The sequence below is a fragment of the Haliotis cracherodii genome, unplaced genomic scaffold, assembly GCF_022045235.1.
Source record: "Haliotis cracherodii isolate W230 unplaced genomic scaffold, xgHalCrac1.p SCAF_22, whole genome shotgun sequence".
Classification (NCBI taxonomy): Eukaryota; Metazoa; Mollusca; class Gastropoda; order Lepetellida; family Haliotidae; genus Haliotis; species Haliotis cracherodii.
This window is the reverse complement of record NW_027266278.1, coordinates 10,712,409-10,728,696: the sequence shown is the minus strand read 5'-3', so window position 1 is coordinate 10,728,696 and position 16,288 is coordinate 10,712,409. Positions and strand designations below refer to the sequence as shown.

At 38.7% G+C, this 16,288-nt stretch overlaps 1 protein-coding gene across 1 annotated transcript in view; it reads right to left on the bottom strand.

The window, feature by feature from the left end:
• The window catches only part of LOC139471224 (ankyrin repeat and KH domain-containing protein 1-like), a 220,333-nt gene extending 212,020 nt beyond the window's left edge, over positions 1 to 8,313 (bottom strand). The window contains exons 1-2 of the mRNA XM_071253516.1: positions 8,173 to 8,313; positions 7,419 to 7,513 (exon numbers count right to left, since the gene is read on the bottom strand). The gene's annotated coding sequence lies outside the window, so the exon portion shown is untranslated. The remainder of the gene's footprint in view (positions 1 to 7,418; positions 7,514 to 8,172) is intronic.
• Positions 8,314 to 16,288: the final 7,975 nt, after the last annotated feature.

Below are 16,288 nucleotides of genomic sequence, written 5' to 3'. Positions count from 1 at the left end.
CCAAAGAAAAATACTATAGCAACATTAACGGCTTGTTGGAAACACATCTGAACTCAAACAGTACCAACTACTGGAAATTATTGAGATTCATCATCAAAAATGCTAATCCACCAGCATGTATCCCCCCTCTGTGTACAGACCTTAATAAACCCACAGCATTTACCGATGTCGAAAAGGCTGATGGACTCAATAATTATTTTGTTTCTATTTGTGATGTTGATGACGGAAATCAACCACTTCCGGATTTCAGTCAACGTTGTGAAACCTCTCTCTCGGATATCACAGTTACTGAATCAGAAATAAGCGATCTCATAAAGTCACTACCATGCAATAAATCAAGCGGATCAGATAATATAAACCCTAGACTTTTAAAACCCTTGGCTGACAGTATTGCCATCCCATTATGTATAATTTTCAATCAATCTTTAAAAGAAGCAATCTTTCCAGAAAACTGGAAACTTGCTCACGTCATGCCATCATACAAGAAAGGTGACAAAGCATTACCCTCGAACTACAGACCAATTAGCTTGTTATCTATTCTTGGAAAACTATAGGAGAGATTAGTTTTTAAACACTTATACAACTATTTCAATATGAATTGTCTCCTGTACAAATATCAATGCGGCTTTGTACCAGGACATTCTACTACCTCACAATTAATAGAAATTTATAATGATATTGTCTCATCTGTTGACAAGCACGAATACTATTGCGAGAGAGAGTGTGAGAGAAAAAGTGTATGAGAGAGAGTATGAGAGAGAGAGATAGTGTGAGAGAGAGTTTGTGAGAAAGAGAGTGTGAGGTAAGAGAGTGTGAGAGAGTAGGGTGTGTGAGAGAGCAAGTATGAGAGGGAGTGTTAGATAGAACATGAGAGAGAATGTAAGAGAGTGAGAGAGAGAGCGGGCGTAAGAGAGAGAGAGAGAGTAAGTGAGAGAGAGTGAGTGAGAGAAAGTGTGTGAGGGAAAGTTAGAGAGAGAGTGAGAGAGATAGTGTGTCAGAAGGAGAGTACGAGAGAGTGTGTGAGAGAGCGAGAGTGTGAGAGAGAGAGTATGAGAGAGAGTGAGGTGAGAGAGTATGTGAGAGAGAGAGAGCGTGTGTGAGACAGATAGTGTGAGAGAGAGAGAGTGTGTCATAAAGAGAGAATGAGAGAGAGATAGTATGAAGGAGAGAGTGTGAGAAAGTGTCTGTGAGAGAGATTGAGCTGAGAGAGTGTAAGAGAGGGAGCATGTGTGAGAGCAAGCATGAGAGAGAGAGAGAGTGTGTGTGTGAGTGAGAGAGATAAAGTGAGAGGGTGAGAGAGATAGTGTGTGAGAGAGGTAGAGTGCGAGAGAGTGTGACAGAGAAAGTGTATGGGAGAGAGAGATAGTGTGAGAGAGAGTCTGTGAGAGAGGGAAGCGTGAGTGAGAGAGTGAGAGAGAGTGTGTGTGTGAGAGATAGTATGAGAGTATGAGAGAGAGTGTGAGAGAGAGTGAGAGAAAGAGAGTGTGTGAGAGAGATAGTGTGAGAGAGATAGTGTGAGAGAAAGAGAGAGTGGGTGAGAAAGAGTGAGTTTACCACGGTATGGTATGGTGCTGACAAAACACTTGCCCATGATTCTAGGATCCCTGAACGCCAAAGAGGCGCAATTCTTCAAAGCGAATTCCGACGCCTGAGACTCTTTTTGTCCTGTAATATTCTATGGTATTAATCAATGACACAACGTAAAGAAAACTTACATCATTCAACAGCTTATTTCAGTTGATGCCAAATAATTTCATATTATTTTTTGTTATCAAAACGGTTTCTTCTTTCGGGGGCATAACAAATATAAGAAACTGTAAGATTGTACCAGGAGACTTGCTTGATTGCGTGACATGGTGGCATACACGTATGATAGGAAAACATTTACAATCGAAGTGTATCTCTCTCGGAGAAGACAAATTACACGTACCAATAGTTTGTTACAGTTACAAAGAGACGAGCCGTTTTCAGTTATATGAATCCATTGAAATAAACCTGTGCCGTAATCAGAGTCCTTTGTGCGATTCCGACCACATCATTAGATTGGTAATGGAAAAGGTATCCTCTATTGTACCTATAAAGTTGTGAAACAAAAGCCTGGAGCTGTTGGAATAGTCCTCTAAAGCTGACTTTTGGAAAGTTGACTATTGGAAGTCACCCCTCATACAGTCTTGTGGAGAGTCACAAAAGAACCGGAGACAACTCTAAGCGTACCCCATTCCCGTTTTTTCTATCTTGCCAAATGGGACATTCATGGTCATCGTTTTGCTATTCATTTGATGTCCTCTCCGAAATTTCTGCAGCTGGGAGTAACTTCCCAGAATGCAACAACAGCCAACATCTTTGTCCACTGCATTGAGGAAGACCTGTTTAGGTAATCATTTCTTCATTTGGGTAGTTAATTTGACAATGACAATCGGACTTGACTTAGTATGTCGTAAAGTTCAAAAGGTTTTTTACATAGCATATGGAGTGCATCATTCTTCCAAAGATACACTTAGAGACCAGTCAACTGAGGATCCCACATTTTTGTTTAATTAACTATCTAACACCTGGAAGACTGTAGACACATTAGTCTTATTACTCATTCTCAATCATTTGTCACCACTCGCATGTTTCCGTTACCTACATCAAGGCTCGTCCCCTTCTCGAAAGCAGCTATACGTCGAAACGGCGCAAGCCTATTAGATGCGTGTCAGGATATGGGTACTTCGATCAATATAATCAATAGTTTTTAATTCATTTTGGCAATATGCGTTTGCTTAAAAAACTTTGGAAATATGTCGATTGTCAGATTAGGTGCGCTCGTTTGTATTCAGGTAACGCCCCCACTTGACTACGACATCCGTTCATTGGAGTTAAAACTAGACCTGGATTTCCAAAACAATATTCTGTTTAATATCCCTTGGTATACTATACCAAGAGTTGAAAATGTATTAAAGTAATTAACTAATCACTGATTTCAAAACATATTATTCACATACCTATTAAACTTTCATTATTTGACATTGTGTTGCGGACATTTCAGTCCCTTTGCGATGTTTACGGATTTGATTGTGTAACACACCAAGTTAGCTAATGATCCTGTAAAGGTATAAAAATACCTAAGTAATTCTCAAAAAGATTAATTAGATATATGGTGTACTGAATTATTATTATTTGTAAACGACGACATTTAACAATAGAGATGGCTGAATTTTCTCAGGCCATTCAAAAGTGTCATGGTATTCATGAATCATATCAAAAGCACACAATTAAAGTCTATGTTTGCTCAGCTGAGTTAAGACACCTGTATCAAATGAAAACTTGTATCAAGAAATACAATCTATATGTATATGACTTTGTCAGACATATATATTTTTGGGGTATAAAGCTAATGTATACCAGCTTGCACTGACATAATTAGAGACAATCTGCTTCCACAACGAGTGCTTTTACGATGTTTTACTTTGCTTTGTTTGCATATTAACGGATGGATATGTGTGGGTGGATTGTAAACATAGGGCAGTGGTAATATATGTAAAACGGATTTAATCGCCCTAAATATATATTTGGTGGTTTGCAGGTTCTCTAAGATATGCTTACACAGTCTCCTCTGTGTTATGTCAGATCCGTGTCACAAACCTTTATTACAGTAACAAGAGATAACTGACCAGTGAGATAAACAATCGATACATCAATAACATTCACAACTATGTGATGATTGGTATACCACAAATCAAGAACGCAAAGATATATGATTCCAACGATTTTTTCGAAATTTGAAAAAGGAAAGTCTCGCATAAAAGGAAGCTATCGCAAAGAGTTCGGCAATTAAATACAGAAATTATTAATGAAAACTTAATGTAATATAAATTATGGGTTTATAAATGATCTAAATGAGTGACGTTAATATATTGTTTTGTTTACACCTGTTAGAGATAATGCTACTCGCACACAATTTATTCCTTTAAATACCAACTATACAAAAGATATTTGTGTTGTATCCATCACGTATACATTGTCATCTTCCCGAGTCAAGGGGGTTAACTGACTATGGAAGTCTAGTTTTCAACCTTCCTGAACAAGGCTGGAATTTCGTGGCTCGATTGCAAGTGGCGATGACAAGTTATGTCCCTTCTGTGTCCCTCCCTTTGAAATCAGATTCCACTCTCATATCACTTGCATTATACTCCGGCGCAGTGGTGACTTAGCATTACACCACTTCCACAGGCTTATTTGCGTATCACGTGATCGAACTTTTCTCGTATTTTGTGAGCAAACGTGATAATTCTGAAATCAGATCAGACTAGCCTAATGCAAGCCGTGCGGAGCGCCTTCGTATTGTTTAGCACATTTATAAACATATCCTACTACAAATGCGACAGTGAGGTGCATGACAATATGTCTTTATACCTCAGTGTCGCTAGCTTTCCTTAGGGCTTCGATATTGTTATTCATTGGGTCTCACCTCTGACGTGTCTTTACATTAGTTAATAAGATTGTCACTGTTCCTTTTTTCTTAACACATTAAATTGAACGAGCTTTATAAATTCAAGCTTGTTTGTTGTTTAACACCGCACTGAGCAATATTCCATCTAAATGATGGCTGCTTGTACATAATCGAGACTTGGCCAGGCAAGTCAGCAGTCTGTGGCAAAACACTGTGGGTCTGATACACCGAAAATGTCCCTTAACATCATTCTGGGAATCCCCAAGGGGTTTGTATGTTAACATAGTCTCACAATGTTGTTGGTATATGGTTAGAAATATTTCTATACTTCTCTAGACATGGCGGATATGGCATTCCTTCATAACTGTATTGTAACTAATTCATATAAATGTATGTACTATTTGTTAACAGTGCACATGTCGTTTGTAACATGGACCTTCCATTTTCCATTTTTAACAAACAGTTATATGATATATATTCCGTTGAAAACCATCAAGTAGAGAACGTATAATCATTCATATAAAATGTATGTACTATTTGTTAACACTGTCTAGAAAGGATAGATTCAGTCATATGATATCAACTACTTTATAATTGTTTCAAGCAAATTTGATGTAGTTCGTGTACTTTTTAGTACGCCACTATCGAAGCCGTCGAGAGGAACTTGAGCCTACATTCGGCTGATCCAGAAATGGACACTGCGCCGGAGTGTGTTGGTCACGAATGATTCTCAATGAATCGTTGCATTTGTGCTGTATGTTGATTTCATACCTTAGTAATTTCTAGGTGTAGTGTGCATTAAATGTGGGATCACATTAATTACATGCAACCTATATAACGTTTATTCTTTACTGATTCTTTTTAAAAGACACAGATGTATTATATTGTTAGATTTGATGTACGTTGCTGTCGTTTTTAAAATTCCCACCTAGTTGTGCACGCATTTTAACAGTTCTGCCATAAACAACGTTACACTGGAATACATTCTATTATTTAGTTTGTCTTCCTGAAAAACTGACAAATTTTCAGTATTACACAACATAGACTTTACATTTTTCATCTTTACCAAACAGTCATATGATATATAAATCAGAGGAAAACCATCAATTAGAGAAAGCATTTTTCTCAGCATTATCCTCTCTGATTGCTGACGAATTCCACTATATGTTCAAATGTGATGACTTTCTGAAATTAGATATATAGTTATATCGAATCTTATTCTTATATGTTTCTCTGTTACAAAAAAAAGTGTGTCTAAATATATTATTAGTGATGTTAGAACAAAATATAGACCGTACCCGCTATTGTGATCATGTTATTAATTGTTTTGTAATTGTGAAGACTCAACTCTAAAAATTTCTGAATTCAATATCTAAATATATTACATCTTATTCTTAAATGTTTCTCTTTTACAAAAAAACTGGCGAAATAAATTGCAAATATATGACTGTTAGAATTGAATGTAGACCATAAACGTCACTGTGATCATGTTATTAGTTGTGTTGTGATTGTTATAAATATATGCTCTTCCGCCGTAGTAGGTGATTGGAGAATGAAGAATTGATAAGACTGTAATGTACGTCACCTGTATATATGATTTCATTTGAAGTTGCATGCATGAGTGATTGATTCATATTACACACACAAAATAAAAGATATTGAGATATTATTTCTCTCCTATCTTAATTATTTTTGTGATACTTCTCCCAAAGTCGAGAAAACGTCAGAATACTTGCGTTTGACAAGAATGGGTGAGCATGACTCTTGCTTTTCTTGATTAGAGTTTCCACCTGGTTACCATTAATGACGGACATTTTCATAAATGAAGACCTTGATTTTTACGTTTTTCTGAATGTACAATGTGTCAATTCTTCGTCAAGTGTAACGATCAATTGATAAATAATCAGTGTTTAAACAAAAAATATTACCATGCTGTCCGAGGCAACCTACAGACTTCATAAGCTAAGGGCCCTGACTAAGCTCTTCAGGCCCCATTAAAAAAAACAGCAGGTCATTGTGATAAATACATTGACACACAAATTTACTGCCGGCCACAAAAACCAATACAAGTTTGTAACAACGGGCAAAAAACAAAATCTACCGGCCTACTGGCAGGCGCTTCTTTCAAATACTGTAAATAATACACCCTTTTTATCAAATAAATTCTGCTTCAAGGAACGTCTGTTTATAATTTAATGCCGCACTCAGCAATATTGCAGCTATATGACGGGGGTCTTTAAATAATCGAGTCTGGCAATTATGAACATCGAACTACTCAAATGGGACACAATAACATACAATCAACCATATAAACGAGCCTGATCACCCAATCCCGACTGAGTTGCAGAAAATGAATTCTTACTCCGATCACGTGTGGTTTGAGGAACTTTAACGATTCTCTCTCATAAATATAACATAACTTTGTAAAGGAACCTTTTTAAAGGATATCTCACTCTTTAATAAAATTTATACATTGATATGTTCTTTGTATTATTCATTAGTTGAAAGTTAGACATACGTTGTCTGTAGAACGCACGTTATGAAAGTATTCCCTGCATTTGCTAATCAGTTATCAGTGAGAAGAAGCGTGTTTGGTTTTACGCTGCTTTTAGCAATATTCCAGCAATATCACCGCGGGGGACACCGGAAATTGGCTTCACACATAGCACCCATGTCGGGAATCGAACCCGGGTCTTCGGCCTACCTAGAGAACACTTTAACCACTAGGCTACCCGACTGCCCCCTAATCAGGTATCACTATTGTTGTGGTAATTACATTACCTCGTGATCACAATTTACATGGACAAAAGTTGTAGTTTCAGAAATGGGTAAAACAAATGTAGAGAAGGGGAAAGAAAAGAGCAGAATGTCTTTTGATGTCCCGGGTTCTGATTTGAGGAAATAGTGACAAGAAATAAAATTAACACAATGGGAGCTCAGAGTTAAAAAGACGGCTGATGTTTAAGAAAAAACAATAGTAACTCACGTCCAGTGACACCGGTGGCTGTGACACAGTAGGTCATGCAGAGTCACCAGGAAATGAAGTCATGATTGTAAGAATGTTCTTCCAGTACTCTTGAGCTGTAAACGAGACGAGGAATCAGCAGAGCAGTTGCTAAACACAGGACAATTTCACTACTGAAACTGATAAACATCGCACACAAAATATCATTCATCAATTAAATGCTATAAAACCTTCCAAAAGAATTAACTTAAAATAAACAACGTTTCTTTTTAATTTAGCTTGTTCGAAGAAAAGGTTTCTTTTTTACTCCCCTTTGTTTAAATTTCCATGATGTAGTATTAGAAAGGAAGGGTCTCTGAGATAAACCTCTTTCAGGCAAGGGTACAGTTACCCTGACCGATAAAGGGTGTAAGGGCCTACTGAAAGCAGCAACTGAACGAGATGATAATGAGTTAACTTTCAGTTGACAAGAGATTCACATATGTCGTCGCTCATACATAGACCGACCCGTGAATATCCGGGTTAGGATAGGTTTTAAGCAATCCCTGCTTGCCGTAAAAGACGACTATGCTTGTGGTAAGAGGCGACTAACGGGATCAGGTGGTCAGCTCGCTGACTTGGTTGATACATGTCAGAGTATCCAATTTGAGTGGATCTATGCTCATGATGTCGATGCATGGATTGTATGCTCCAGACTCGATTGTTTACAGACCGCCATCATATAGCGGGAATAATGCTGCGTAAAAAACAAATAAACAAACAAATATATTCTTACCTTGGTCTGCATGTGCACGACCATGTTCGTCGGTGTTACGAGCGAATTTGATAACCACAAGGCGACATCGACACTTCTCATTAACAGAGAACACATCAATACTCCGAAAGCTCAATATTGCGCATTTTAGAATTCATCAAGGCCTACTTAACGACCATTGGTTTATTACGTTGTGTGTTTAGATATCTTGCCTATTGTAAAGCGATAAGGAAGTGACACCAGGTGCATGCTGGCCTAAATAGTTACATGCAGTGTGTGACAGAGCAAGAGAGAGGCCGTGCTCAAACAGTTTGTTGATGAAACATAGCTGGTACACATGTACCTGTTGTCCTAAACTACAACACCGGTGCACATGTTACAGTGATTAAGTGGGTTGGGACTAACGCGACTTTAAACTGAACTATTGCGTGGTGTTACCATCTAACATATGTGATTTAAACATATTATTATTCAATAAATGAACCTGGATTGGTAAATAAATCACCTGACTTATGTTAATACCGCGCCAGTACAAAGTAACAGGAGGATAATCATATTTATCAAATCTATAATTATGCATCTTCTATCGTGGGGCGATCGGGACCGGGGAATAGGTTCGATATATCGATACTTTCAAGGTAACGGGGTTCGTGATATCAAGGTTCGGTTATATATACGAAACCAGACTTATGGCAGGGATTCATATGGTTGTTGAAAACATACATAGTGGAGATAAGTATGATGACGTGGCGTTTAACATATCTTTGAAATTATATGCATTGATAGTGAGTGAGTGAATTGGGTTTAACGCTGAACAGTATGAAAGTCATATCACGAGCTTCAGCTTCATCGAAAGAACTTTCTGCAGATATAGGAGTCCGTTGTACGATTCTGATTACATAATATGCATGTTAGGTTGTTTGTCCTGCAGCAGTCCAGCTATATGACGTCCGTCTGTGTACAGTAACTCCATTTCCTGGAAGTCTACCACCTAACAACATAATCTTTGTCGTGATATTTGAAACCTGTTTGCCTTGAATGCACAGGTGTGTGACTAGATCAACAGGCTTGTCAAGGACTGGTAGTTATGCACACGGAAATGTAATCTCAGCCCGATCTAAAGCAGTGTTAACTTCTAATACGAAAATAGGAATAAATTCGTGAACACAAACATGATAATAGAGACCCAGCCTAACTGATCGGCTGTTTTGATAAAAAGTGGAAACTGAACACGAGGATGTAAGCGACGAAACCTTCAGCTGGGAAAGCTTTCTGGGGGAATTGAATCCTGATGAAACATTCCGCCACCTGGCATGATATTCAACACAGAATTATCAACTCGGACAGAATTATCAATGAATATATGTTATAATTCCAACAGCAATAAACATGGACAGCTTAAAATATATAAATGGTGGACCCCCATTGTATTTATGATTAAATTTAGGCTAAATAAATAAACAATTACATTTAATGTTAGTTTTAAGAAGAAATAGCAAATGAACTTAAATAAAAAAACACGTGTTTGCAATATGTCACGTGATGTAAATCATTTTCCTGTGCAGGATAATTAAAATGAGAAGACTGATCGTGCATAATTACGCAGTCAACTACACACATTTGACATAAAAATAAAGTATGGAAGTCTATGAATACAACATGCTGCACCTATTCATATAACATGGCTCTTATCCATGGAAGAGCACAAGATTCGGATGAAGATGGCATAAAGTTTGGCGAAACCGCATTATTGATGGTTCGAGGATGAGGCTAACTCAGCTTGTCTAATCAAAAGTTCGAGCTGGGCCAACATTCGAAACAAATCGGACTTGTTGCAGAAATTATGTTCTACATAAATAGACCAGTATTACGAACTACCATTTTGTCTATTGTGAGTATTAATTGTTTTACAATGTGCAAATGTGAAGAAACTACAGCAGAGCTCACTTCTACGAAGCTCGCAAAACTAGGTCCTTGGGTCATTAATATTCATGAGTTATTCCTTTTATGGAACAAGTTCCCGGAAAAGTTTGAGGTCATAGGCATGTATCATGTCCGAGTTCTATTCAAGGGTGGACATTATTTTCAGGTTTATATCATCACCGACATTGTTTTCAAACTTCATTGACTTCGTTTACCTATCGTACAGCTAACGTCACACTAAATAATTCATAAAGACATTTCTCATCAATATAACACAATGAGAATTATACATAATGCTATATATCCATAGCAACAAAACGAATGTGTGCCTACTAAATGACTTAGTCAATTCAATGAAGCCTAACCATTTACAAATGTTGAAGAAGTGGGCCCAGATCGGAGAAAAATGTTATAAGTATGCCAACCTACTGAGGCTTAGCAATTTATAAATGTGGTCCTTCCTGTCGCAACCACTATGGCGGAAAATGTAGGCCACATTTAGAAATTGATTATCAGCACTTATTAAGCTAATGACGCTAGGCGTAATACAAATGTAAGCCCACTTGTTTCGATCACCATATCTGATGTCAACAATGTGGGCCCACATTATGAGCACTAAACCAACCTAAGAAGATAGAGTGGGCCCTCATTTAGGGAAAACTAATTTTTAAGATTTATTAATTTCATTGGCAAGCACCGTTTTTAATTTTCTGCAAGTTAGGAATAGAATGATAAATATATAATGTGTTCAAACATTTAGTTTAAGAATAGGGTTTACCTTACGGATTAGATGGCCAATTAATAGCTGGACCAACGACCACGTACAGCGTGACTGACGCCATTGTTCGCAAATACGAAAACAACCGTGACAGCTCCTAATTGAAATTAGACTGCCCGAGAAGACTATGTATCCAGGTTGAGAACATGACATCAACAAATTAGGAAAGTACTCCCATGGTTTTAAACTTTAAGTACCATTCCCCTTGGTACCTATTTCAAAGCATGTAATTGTGAGTCAATTGGGTTGGGGTGGATGGGGGGTCGAACGTAGGCCTTGAAAATATAGCCAAAGGAAAAAGTGTATGTGGAAGAAAATCTCAAGTATAACTTGCAACCGGAATATTTTTCCATGACGGGACTATATCCTATTACAACAGAGACCATAAAAACAATGATTCACCGAGACCCCCTCCCCCCCCCCCCCCCCCCACCCCACCCCCCCACCCCACCCCCCACCCAGAACAGAACAACCCTACTTACCAGGCGGTGACCAAATACTCCAGTTGAAGCTCTAAATGCAGTGCATTGCGCCAGTTGGAGCCTATATACTGTCGCAATTGTCACCTGACCAGACCGGCTGAGCCCATCCCATGCGGTATATGATGCGTGTTATGTCTGCACAATCCAACAGACAGAGAGAGAAACACGTGACGTACAACAAACGACAGGTACAGGGAAGATATTCAATTTCTAATAACAATGACACAAGACCTTAATCTCGTGTACGGGTCAAAACTTGAAATCTGTTTTCGAATCATATTGGTGTTATTGCTCTGTATAAACTTCACTGTCTCTATTTTGCCGATCAACAAGCCAGAGAGATGTAGTCCCTTTATTGTACACTGCAAACACGAAAACGTCGTTTTTTTCTGTATATGGTCATTGGACGGAAAAACGACGTTATTTAGACCTTTTCAAACCATCGTTTTTCCGTCCAAATAACGTCGTTATTTGACATCGGAATTTACTGGGAGAGAACGATAGCGTTAAGCTCCTCCCTTTCTTGATTGACATTGTCAATCAAGCAACAGCGTCTACCGGTATATCTACTTCTCAGATTTCATTGGTCAGTCCCCGCGTTTTAGATTACAGGCCCGCGTTTGACGCTGCACTCGAAGCGCTTAGCGGAAGTACTGAAATCAATCGTTCTGCGCATGCGGATTACTTAATGCCTTGACAAAATTTTCCGTTCTGTGCATGCGCGATTTCGCGTATTGTTTCCTAGATTTAATGTCACCACTATTTGACAATGGTCCATAAACACAGTCACGTGAAGGTTCGGAATCGTAACGAGTAACTCCATTTAAATTGAAGAAGATCCCCAGTGATATGGGAGATTCCAAGATGAGTTGTTGAAGAACTTTACATTGTATTCCGGCCGATTGTTCTTGCATTTACTTATAAGTCAGGAAAATGGACTTAAAAGGGGAGTTGTTGAATGTAATTATTTTAATTATTAAATGTTGCCTGTACACTAATCTGGACGAACTTCTCATTGTTCTGTTTATGTCATCCTATATACTATTAGTATGTTACCGTTCTAAAGTCAACCTCTCACATAACATTATATTGTTCATAGTATCAAAGTTTAATCAACACTAGCAAGAGCAGCGATTTAAACCACTGAAACACCCAAACACAAGGCTGTTATCAAGCGCTAGTGCAGACGTGATGCATCGTAAAAACTGTATCGTGATGTCTTCAGAAATTCAATTATACTACGAGATAGTACGGCTAACGCTGACTCACCGGTGGAACAAAGACAATATCGCTAATACAGATATAACGTATTTGAATGTTAATACTAAAGACAAACAATCATTATTTTTGCAGTGACGATATAACACGTATACACGTTTATTGTTAACTTTCATCAGTTTTGCTCTTTATTTTAATAACTTTGTTTTCACATAAATATGTAGCAATACACGACAAGCATGTAATACATAATTATGGGGCAGTTTTCAATCTTGTACTGACTTACTCTGGTGTTAATGAGCGAAGTTTATTGGCTTGTTTGTAAAACCCCGTTTTTCTGGTAATCCTATTATTACTTAGTTTATTTCTATCTAATGACACCCTGTACTCTGGATCATGGCTCCGTGACTATCCATAACAATTAAGGTGAACATTCAGTTCAAGTAAATGAATGAGTTTGTTTTGACGCTACAGTCAGTCAAAAAACCAATGCTGTGAGGTTTGATAACACACTTCTACCAGGTCCAACATCGTGGATCCTCATTTTCTGCCTAAAGAGAATCATAGTTCATATGCTAATCCATCTGCGAATACCCTCTATTCAAGATGACCTTACTTGTTGCTAAATCTATCATCTATCCCCCCAATCTCACCCCCACGCCCCCCCCCCCCCCCACACGCACGCACGCACGCACGCAAACACACACACACACACACACACACACACACACACACACACACACACACACACACACACACACACACACAACTGACCTAAATAACCTGGACAGGAAATACTGCTGATAGCCTCTGGTCAACTCAGCCGCGCCACCGCAGAATGTTCGTTCAACTCTGCAAGGGGCATTCTCAGTGGCTTCAAACGCGCTGAAATGTTTTCGCCTTGCATCCAGAGATGGTGGATAAGTGAAATCGTATGAAATTTGGCTATTTTAGGTCCTATCTCTTTTTTGATTACCCAATAAAGTCAATTCATAGTTACACGGTTGTGAAGAAGCTTATAACTTTATAAGACTTATTCATCTCATTCCAAAAACGCTACTCGCGCTCACATAAAGTTGTAGTTATTATGTCACTGTTTTATTTCTTTAAAAATATATTACATGTTCAACAATAACAATTAAGATGAACATTCAATTTCCGATATAAGTAAATGAATAAGTGTGTTTTACGCCACAATCAGTCAAAGACCAACGTTGTCCGGTCTGATGACACACAATCTACCAGGTAGCACATTGTGTACACCCTATCCCCATTGAAGTCTCCACTGTGGGTATTCCTGGGGACGAAAAGGCCCAATGTACCTAGGAATTTCATCAATACATTCATGCGCGGCATTCTCTGCCTAAAGAAGATCATATAGTTAACATGCTAATCCAACTCGAACTACCATCCCGCTCAAGATGAATGTTTTATGTAACACCCAACAGGCCCACATTTACGCACGCACGCACGCACGCACATATTTGGATTTACCAATCCCTGAATTGATAAGACGTGCGTTACGAAGCTCCTCCAAGTCATCATCAATATCCGTATATGTCTGTGATATCATTACCCATCCAAAGCCGAATATACATTTATTGTGTTTTCTTGACAACAAATGTTATAATTGGGATAACACTTTCTGAGTTAAGTACAGATTCTCGTACTTTATGGGTTGAGTCCCGTCCGGGATTTGAACCCACACTGTGAGAGGCACCCAATCGCAAGAACACAAAGTTGGCGATCTAACCCAGCCACCGAACCAAAAATGTTAGTCCAGATGAAGTATACTTTGTGTACTCCTCTGACAAGAGAAAAATGGCACGGCTTCTATGACCGAAAGCTTTGAACCAACAATGCCTTTAAGAAAGTGGTCAACAGTAACACACATTATATTTGGATACCACTTTCTCAGTAAACTACATATATTAGGGTGGAGATAATAGACGTTGATGGTTGATTATCAATGAACAAATTAAAGCCAAAACTTAACTTATGAATGATTGGTAATGGGAAATGGACAATGGGCAAACGGGAGGCGGGGTAATCAGCGCCATGCCAGTTATCTGTTGGCTTCCCTTGTTGCGTTCCCTTCTTTGCTATCTTTTGACTTTTGTTGTTCTTACAGGTACAAATATATGTTCTCTGCCTCATAGCATTTAATAATATGCACCTGATGAAGGAGAAAGTATATATTCCGAAACGCAGTGTTCCTCCGTTGACATCCATAAATATTTTTCCTTGTGTGTATCAGTTCTTAATGCCCTTCAAAGACTCAATCTAGCTTTGTTTTTAAATGTCGTGATATTTGCGTAGAATATAATATGGTCATGCCTATATACATTTGGGTCTTTGTCTACATAAGCAATTAGACATACAATTTAGAGCTAAGGACATTGCTAATTCTGCAGGCATGAAGTACGTCATAGCAAGCTGTGATCTTTATTCATACTTTAGATATTCGTAATGGAGATCTGTAACTGAAGTTTATCGTAATCTTCGGCAACTCTCACCTCCTGACCAGTTGAACGTCTTAGTGCATTCAGATGCCATTGTAAAATTCCAGGCTACCCCTCTTTCTGTGATGTTTTGACGGATGAAATCTATTGCGTTATAATAATCTCTGTTTGCTGATATATAATATGTACATGTAAAATATTTACGATATTTTAAACGTGTAATTCGATGCATATGCAATGCAATGTGAACATAAGTGCGGATGCACGAAGGCGGTTATAGTCATAGTTATACTGCGATGGATGTAGGGGAATGGTAGGGGTGTGTATGTATGTATGAAAGCACGAATACCAATACATGAGGGCGGATATAGTTATAGTTCGATGGATGTTGGGGAAGGGTGGGAGGATGGATTATGTATGAAAGCATGCGCATGGATCCATGATGGCTGACGTAGACATAATGGTGGGGAAAGAAGAATGTGATGTGTGTGTGTGTGTGTGTGTGTGTGTGTGTGTGTGTGCGTGCGTGCGTGCGTGCGTGCGTGCGTGTGTGTGTGTGTGTGTGCGTGCGTGCGTGCATGCGTGCATGCGTTGTGATACGAGGGTTGGGGAACATGTTGTCAGATGATTGTGTGAGTAAGTTAAGTGGTTGAGGATGTGGCAGGTATGAGTATTGATACATGCAGACTTGGGGTTTGGGGACTGGGTGTGCCTGTACTGAGGTCTTTTGTTTCACTCACTTATCGTGTTTTCTTTCACTCAAATACTGTTTTACGCATTTTAATGACTGAAACTGTAGTGACACAAAGGTCATACTGGCCGGGCATTCAACATATCTACCCCAATTACATACGTAGCCATTTTTATGATGTACAATTATTCTTCTACCTCACACACACACACACACACACACACACACACACATACACACACACACACACACGCACACGCACACGCACACACACGCACACACACATTAATTGTTTTATTAAATGTATCTTCGAGAGTCAGTAAGAAACTAGAAATAACTGCCTTTGTTCTGTAAACCTCACCAAGTTTCAGCTTTCGCCTCTTCCTTTGTGGACTGAGGTTTCACATTTGTAAAATGATCTCTCTTATCTGTCTGTACCATCAACTTAACTGCCCTCACCCCCTGCAGTTTTCCCGTCCCATATTGCCAAGCAGGTGACCCACAAGGAGGAATACCGCCCTCCCTCAGTCCAGTGATACTGTGCCTAGCACAATATGTTGGGGATACGTAGCCTTGCTGTGGG